Below are 7,519 nucleotides of genomic sequence, written 5' to 3'. Positions count from 1 at the left end.
TTCCTCGGTGCATATAACTAGACTTTTGAGGTTTTGATTTCTTCACAACTTCTTCAAAACCCTAGCAATTTCTCTGAGGTATTGAGGTTTTAATTTTGCTTTCTAAATTCTCTTTATATTCCTACTGTTTGCATTCTCTACCCATGTTTTGGAATATTTTGGTTCTTCTTGTATGTGTTCTAAACATATTCCTACTGGTTCATTCTTGTTCCTACTAATTGGGCAAGATGTTCAGAAGATTGGAATATTGATCAATGAGCATCCAGTGTGTAAAGCTAGCTGTTTCCATTTCATTTTTGTGCATTTGGCAAAAAAAGCATTCTTGATATCAAAAAAAGCATTCTTGATACCTCTTTAGACTAACAAAATTGATATTATGGAGCATGTAAGAGTAATGCAACAAACTGACATAAGCCTCGACTGTTTTAGTAAACAATGGTTATGACTATGATATGAATATTTCTCATGTTTCAGCAATTTTAAATGAAGAAATAAAATAGGATAGAGAGTAGTAAGAATGCAGTTATAAGCTATTGCATGTCCCCAACCCTCCCAAACTGCAGCCATTGTCCATGGGAATGTAAAATTACCAAAAATCCACTTCAGATTATCCGTTCTTGTGGATCTATTCACCCTCCACAACTCTATAAAAAAGGCTGCCAATATGACATTTTAGGGTTTCTTGATAGTTTCTTGAAATTTGGAATTGAAGTTGAATGGGAAGAAAAAGATTCTTACTTTTCAAACTGCACAACTTTCAAATCCATCAATGGCATTTGTGGGTTCAATTCATTTGACCCAAATAAACCATTTTTATGCTTTCAATCCTCAATCCAACCTCAAAAATCATCACCGGATGTTTAAAACCAAAATACGAGTAGCAATGATGTCTTTAGCTGTAATATTTGTATGTTTTCTACTGTTCATCTTGATAAGTACATACATTTCTAGAAGAATAAGAAAGAACTCACATTTAGAAGATCTGATGGTTATTTACCTCCACTGCCATCGCTCCACTAGCCTCCTCCCGCTGGTGTTCACCTTCGACGAGCTTCAATCATCGACAAACAACTTTGACCCAGACGAAGTCTATGGTAAAATGGGTAGCAGACATTGAATACAGAAGAAGAAAGCGGCCACAATGGAGGAGGATGTAAAATGTAATTTTAAAATTAAAAAAATATTAAAAAATTGTGATGTGAGAAGATGATGATGAATGAGGGATGTATGAGAATTGACAAGGAGTGGGGTTTAGGGTGGCGATAGCAGCAACCCCTTCACCTATCTATCTATATCTATATTTCAATATATTTATATATATTTATATTTACACCCAAAATCTATATATGTACATCTCCCATACACAGAAACCATTCATTTTTGTCTTCTTTTTCTCAATTCCCCATAATGAAAAGACTTGTAGAACACAACCACATCCTACCCCCTCCCTCATTAATCTCTCTCTCTCTCTCTCTATATATATATATATGTATATATATATATATATATTATCTTATAAAACAAATTTAACAAAAGTAAGTCTTAAAAATACTAAATGATCAAGATACTTTTTATATCACTTTTTCATCAACTCCTCTCTTCACATACACTCACCCTCTCACAACCAATTTTTTTAAACTTATAATTTTAAATTTACACTTTATACCCCTATAACTGTAATTGGAACCATAACTCTTATTTATTCAAATTGTATTAATATGTAAAGACCAAGTGTAACTATATCATTGTTAAATCTTATCTTATAAAACCAGTGGAACTTCAAAATCGTTAAAATTCATGGTTTCCGTCGCATTGCGCGGGTACACAACTAATATATATATATACACACACTGTTAGAAATTGATAGAGCAAGAAAGTATTTGGTGCTAAAAATTGGCAGTGCTTTATTCAAAGACTAAGGGACTTTTTATAGGCTTCACAGAGAACAACTAACTTGGTTATAAACTAGGAAATAAATCTGCAACTAAGACTAGAAAGCAACAAAAATAAAAATAAAAATAAAAGACTAAATCTTCTTTTACTTCAGCAGCAAACTTTGAATCATTAAACTCTCAATACTCCCCCTTGATTCAAAGTTGACAACTCCTAACTGATCACGGAGTTCTTCAAATTTTCCTTTTGGAAGTGACTTAGTGAACACATCAGCCACCTGTTGATCAGTTCTGCAGAATTCCAGCTTAATTTCTTCATTGATCACCAAATCTCTGATGAAATGATGTTTGATTTCGATATGTTTTGTTCTTCCATGGAGCACAGGATTCTTGGTCATGGCTGCTGCTGAGATGTTATCACATAAGATCAGAGTTGCCTTCTTTTGTTCTTGATCCAAGTCTCCTAATAGCCTTCTTAACCACACTGCTTGACAAGCAGCTGTTGTTGCAGCAACATACTCGGCTTCTGTAGAAGATAAGGCAACCGTGGTCTGCTTCTTTGACACCCAAGTTACTGCTCTAGATCCAAAATTGAAGAGGTTTCCTGTAGTACTTTTTATGTCTTCATGAGAGCCTGCCCAATCACTGTCAGAGTAGCCCATTAGTTCAAACTTCTCTTGTTTTGAATACCATATTCCATAAGAAATTGTTCCAGCAACATAGGATCCTTTATGTTGTTCCAAAGTGATGAACGCTTGGACAGTGCATGAACCTTGAAATCAGGCTGACAGCATAGGCTAGATCGGGTCTTGAATGTGTAAGATAGATGAGACGTCCAATTAGGCTTCTGAACTTTCTTGCATCTGCCATTTCTGTTCCATCTTCAGTAACAAGTTTCTTATTCACATTCATTGGTGTTGCAATAGTTTTGCAACCTGCCATGCCAAATTGTTTCAAGATATCCACAGCATATTTCTGTTGAGAGAGAAATATGCCATTCTTGGTTTGCTTGACCTCAAGTCCTAGGAAGTAACTCAATTCTCCCAGATCCGTCATCTCGAATTTGTTCTTCATAGCATTCTTGAATTCTAAAATAAGTTGTGCAGATGAACCAACATAAATCATATCATCTACATAAAGACTTCCTAGGATGATGTCTTTATCTCCTTACTTCTTCACATATAAGGTTGGTTCGTTGAGACTTCTCTTGAATCCGTGTTCATGAAAGAACTCGTCTATTTTGTTGTACCAAGCTCGAGGGGCTTGTTTCAACCCATACAACGCCTACTCGAGTTTGTACACTTTATTTTCTTCCCCTGAAACTTCATAACATTCTGGTTGTTGCACATACACATCTTCCTTGAGCTCTCCATTTAGAAAAGCATATTTTACATCGAACTGATGAACCGTCCATTCCATTTGAGCTGCAAGTGCGAGAATGATTCTCACTATCTCGAATCTCGCCACTGGAGCAAAGGTCTCTTCGAAGTCTACTCCGTATTCTTGTGCATATCCTCGTGCTACTAACCTTGCTTTGTGCTTTTGAATTGTTCCATCTGCATGATACTTGGTCTTAAAAATCCATTAAGACTGATTGCCTTCTTTCCTGCAGGTACATCAACAAGCTTCAAAGTTCCATTCTTCTCAATTGCTTGAATTTCATCATTCATGGCTTTCTTCCACACTTCGGCTTTCATTGCTTCTCTTGGTGTTACTGGATCTCCAGCAAACAATGCAAAGTCACAATTTTTTCCTTCAATATCAAATGAGCGTTTTGGTATTCTGCCACGCTCACTTCTTCTTAGACTAACTTCTTCTTCACTTGTGTCATGTGGCGATGACTTTGAACTGTTACTTGGTGTTGTGTCTTGAGGGCTGTCTGAACTATTGCCTTGGGAGTTGTCTGATACTTCTTCTTGCATGCTTTCTTCTTGAACTTCATCTTGCATTACATCCATGCTTGAGCTAAATTGACTTGAACTTGTATCCCATCCTTCCTGTTCATTAAACTTCACATCTCTACCAACAACAATAGACTTTTTATCTGGATCAAAAAGTCTATATGCCTTGGAATTTGTACAGTACCCTATAAATACATATTTCTTTGCTTTTTGATCTAACTTGTGTCTACCGGATGGTATCAAGGCATAACATACGCATCCGAATATACGCAAATGATCGACATAAGGTTTGGATTCATACCAGGCTTCATATGGTGTGACATTCCACACTGCTTTTGTGGGTGATATATTGATCAAGTACACTGCTGTTGCCACTGCTTCTGCCCAAAATTCGTCTTTCATTTTCCTGAACTTAAGCATTGATCTGGCCATTTCAACTATGGTTTGGTTCTTCCGCTCGGCTATACCGTTCTGTTCAGGGGTATAAGGTGCTGTCAATTCTCTCTTGATTCCTTCTTCATCACATAAGTTGATGAATTCTTTAGAAAGAAATTCACCACCTCTATCTATCCTCAGAGTTTTCAGTTTCCCATTACATTGTTTCTCTGTCAAAGCCTTGAATTTCTTGAACCATTCGAAAGCTTCCGACTTGTAGGTGAGAAAGTAAACCCAACTCATTCTTGAATAGTCATCTATGAAAAGTAAAAAGTATCTGCTTCCTCCGTGAGACTCGGTCTTCATCGGACCACATATGTCGGCATGTACCAGTTCAAGCCTCTCTTGAGCTCTTTTTGCTTGTCCCACATGAAATGTTCTTCGTGTTTGCTTACCAAAAGCACAACCTTCACACACACGAGTAAGATCCTTGATGTTTGGTAAGCCTTTTACCATCTCTTTATTTGCAAGTAGTTGCAAGCCTTTTACATACAGATGCCCATAACGTTGATGCCATGTATCTGTGTTCACGCAGTTGCTGCTCATCATTCCATAGAATTCTGCACAACAGAAATCCATAGGAAACATTTTGTTTTCTGTCATAGTGACTTGGAACAATACTTCACCAGTTTTTTCTTTAATAGTGCATGCATTTTCTTTAAAATTAACAATCAAACCAGAATCCATAAGTTGGCCTACACTTAGTAGATTATGAGCAAAACCTGGTGCATAGCGCACGTTTCGAATAAGTCTTTCCTTTCCGTGAAGATTGACAGCTACAGTCCCTTTTCCTTCAATTTGAACTTGCTTGTCATCTCTTAATCGAACCAGTGACTTCTGTGTTTCATCCAGGTCTTTAAACTTCTCTTTATTTCTTGTGAGATGATTTGAACAAGCACTGTCAATGTACCAGACATCTTTTGAGACAGATTGATGATTTTCATATGTCATGAACAAGTAGTCTTCTTCTTCTTCTTCTTCTTCTTCTTCTTCTTCTTCTTCTTCTTCTTCTTCTTCTTCTTCTTCTTCTTCTGCATATTGAGCTTGTTTCTCTTTACTCCAGCAATCTTCTTCCTTATTCCCAAATTTCTTGCAATACGTGCATTGGACAGAAATCATTCGTTCACGTCCTCTTCCTCTAAATCCACCTCTTCCTCTAAATCCACCTCTTCCTCTGCCACGGTTTCCTGGGGACTTAAATGACTCCCCCTGAGTTTGAAATGCATGTTCCTCTTCTTTGGATGGATTTCTGTTGATTCTTGCTTCATGGGCTTGTAGGGACCCCATGAGTTCATCAACAGTTAAAGTAGAAGGATCCCTAGACTCCTCTATCGCTGCAACGACATGATCGAACTTGGGAGACAAACTCCTTAAAATTTTAGCAACAACGGTTTCATCAGTTATTTTATCACCATAAGTTCTCCTTTGACCCACAATAGATGAAACCTTTGCTAAATAATCTTGAACAGATTCATTGCTTTTCATAACTGCTGTTTCAAAATCTCTTCTCAAGGACTAAAGTTTAACAAGGATTACCTTAGTTGAACCTTGATACTCGGTCTTGAGAGTGTTCCAAGCTGATTTGGCTGAGTCGGCTGCTGCAATTCTTGATAATATTGTTTCATCAACAGCTTGTTGAATGAAGAAACAGGGCCTTGGCATCTTTCTTTAAGATCTCCTTGTTTGCTGCTTCTTCTGATCCTTCAGTTATGCCCTTATCAACTAAATCCCACAGATCTTGGGATTTAAACAGCGTTTTCATTTTGATACTCCAAAATTCGTAGGATTCACCTTTGAAAACTGGAATCTGAGGTTGGGATGCATTAACAGTAGAGCTTCCTGAGGCCATGGGTTTCTATTAAATTTCTTGCTGCAAAAAGGAATTAACAATCGAAGCCTAGGTTGCAACCTGGCTCTGATACCACAAATGTTAGAAATTGATAGAGCAAGAAAGTATTTGGTGCTAAAAATTGGCAGTGCTTTATTCAAAGACTAAGGGHCTTTTTATAGGCTTCACAGAGAACAACTAACTTGGYTATAAACTAGGAAATAAATCTGCAACTAAGACTAGAAAGCAACAAAAATAAAAATAAAAATAAAAGACTAAATCTTCCTTTACTTCAGCAGCAAACTTTGAATCATTCAACTCTCAATACACACATATATATAATCTCCAAAACCCGGTATTTACATATCATGCAATCATATATATCTCTATAATCATGTGTTTGCACATAGCTAGAGATATTATGTTCATCCTCTACATACATATATGAGTAGAAACAAAAGTTGCAATGAGTAGAAAAACATGCATAAATTACCACTCTTAGCACACATTAGATTCACCAGAAATAACCCTTTTAGCATTTTCTGGCGAACATAACATATATAGTTTAAGAAACTCGATTCATCCTCTTCCATTATCGGTATCATCATCACCAGCATCTCCTCCATTCCCACCACCTTGCGAATTGAAATTCTGTCTTGGAATATTGTGGTGGTTGTCTATGTAGCTATCTGGATAATTAACATGAACCATCTCTCTCTGTGCTCTTCCTTGAAGCACTAGGCAAGAACACAGCAACATGGTTATGAAAATAAGCGCCATCGGCTTCATTTTTCTGTGTCTTGGTACCTGCTGCAATGATCAAACACAAATGTTAGTGATATGATAGCTCTGATTCATGAAATGGAATTGTGTACCATGATCATTAGGAAGTAGTATATATGTATACCTTGTGATCCTATATGTATATGTAAGAATATATGAGAGTGTAGCTGGAGATCAGTGGTATTTATAAGCTCAGATATGAGATATTGTGGTGGCTTTTACAAGATGGTGGTAAAACCTTTAATTATATATGTTTCATTGTCTATAAAAAAGAAGGTGCAATAAGTCAGTGGTCCATCGTTATTACAATCTTGGTGTTTTCTTTTGAGAATAACAAATAAAACACTACTTTTTTGTCGTTCAATTAATAGTGTTTTTAAAACAGATTTTTCTACTGCATGCATGCATTTTATATCTCAAGATCTGCAATTTAGGTTACTGCTTATACGCGTTTTTCTCTTTTTCGATGTTCGAACGAAACAATCATGACTTGGACGTGTCTAACCGACGATTCAACAACACCCCCATCAGTTTGGTACAAATGTGTTGCCTCGAGAGTTTATTTTGGAAAATTAAGTTCCGTTTAAGTAATTATCGAATTGATTTATTGAGGAATGCATATATATATATATATATATATATATATATATATGTGTGTGTGTGTATGTATGTATGTATAG

The 7,519-nt window shown here is 36.4% G+C and overlaps 1 long non-coding RNA gene across 1 annotated transcript; it reads right to left on the bottom strand.

Annotated features, from left to right (window-relative positions):
- Window positions 1-6,324: 6,324 nt before the first annotated feature.
- LOC112526635 lies at window positions 6,325-7,033 on the bottom strand. The gene is made up of 2 exons (XR_003070622.1): window positions 6,964-7,033; window positions 6,325-6,866 (listed from the first exon to the last, which is right to left on the bottom strand). It is a non-coding gene; the product is annotated as an uncharacterized LOC112526635 (long non-coding RNA).
- Window positions 7,034-7,519: the final 486 nt, after the last annotated feature.

This window comes from Cynara cardunculus (assembly GCF_001531365.2).
Source record: "Cynara cardunculus var. scolymus isolate 2C chromosome LG 1, CcrdV1, whole genome shotgun sequence".
NCBI lineage: Eukaryota > Viridiplantae > Streptophyta > Magnoliopsida > Asterales > Asteraceae > Cynara > Cynara cardunculus.
Note: the sequence above shows the minus strand (reverse complement) of the source record. Positions and strands in the feature narration are given on the sequence as shown.